Source organism: Camelina sativa, unplaced genomic scaffold (genome assembly GCF_000633955.1).
Source record: "Camelina sativa cultivar DH55 unplaced genomic scaffold, Cs unpScaffold05480, whole genome shotgun sequence".
In the NCBI taxonomy this organism is placed as follows: Eukaryota; Viridiplantae; Streptophyta; class Magnoliopsida; order Brassicales; family Brassicaceae; genus Camelina; species Camelina sativa.
In genome coordinates, this window is record NW_010926565.1 from 1 (window position 1) to 561 (window position 561).

The window sequence follows — 561 nt, forward strand, 5'->3', positions numbered from 1 at the left end:
GTGTTGACATCTCACAGAAGGGCCTTGCCCGTGCTGCTAAGGTATGCTAACTCTGAGACTTAACCTGATGAGACTATATGCATCTTAAAGCTTGATATTTGTTTGTTCAAAACTGCATTTATGCGATTCATGAGTTGTGTAACATGTGAAGATTGTATTTTATATCCTCTTCAGAGATGGTTGAATGAAGATTGTTAATTTACATCAAATATGTGTGCATGTATTGTTTCAATTTCAGATGCTACGTTTGAAATTAAACAAGGGACCTTGCAACCTCAAATCTACTACACTCTATGATGGCTCCATCCTCGAGTTTGATTCTAGGCTGCAAGACATTGACGTCGGCACTTGCTTAGAGGTCCCCTTCTATTTTCTTGCTTCATTTCTTCATCATTTTTAAAATGTGTATTATCTTCAAGAAATCTGACTTTAACATATAATCTGTTCCGACTCTGTAGGTCATTGAACACATGGAGGAAGATCAAGCCTGTCAATTTGGGAAAACAGTTCTAACCTTGTTCCGCCCGAAACTTCTGATTATCTCCACACCAAACTACGAGT

The 561-nt window shown here is 38.1% G+C and overlaps 1 long non-coding RNA gene across 1 annotated transcript; it reads left to right on the plus strand.

Annotated features, from left to right (window-relative positions):
• On the plus strand, positions 1-555 carry LOC104774773. The gene is made up of 3 exons (XR_765499.1): positions 1-41; positions 239-358; positions 459-555. It is a non-coding gene; the product is annotated as an uncharacterized LOC104774773 (long non-coding RNA).
• Positions 556-561: the final 6 nt, after the last annotated feature.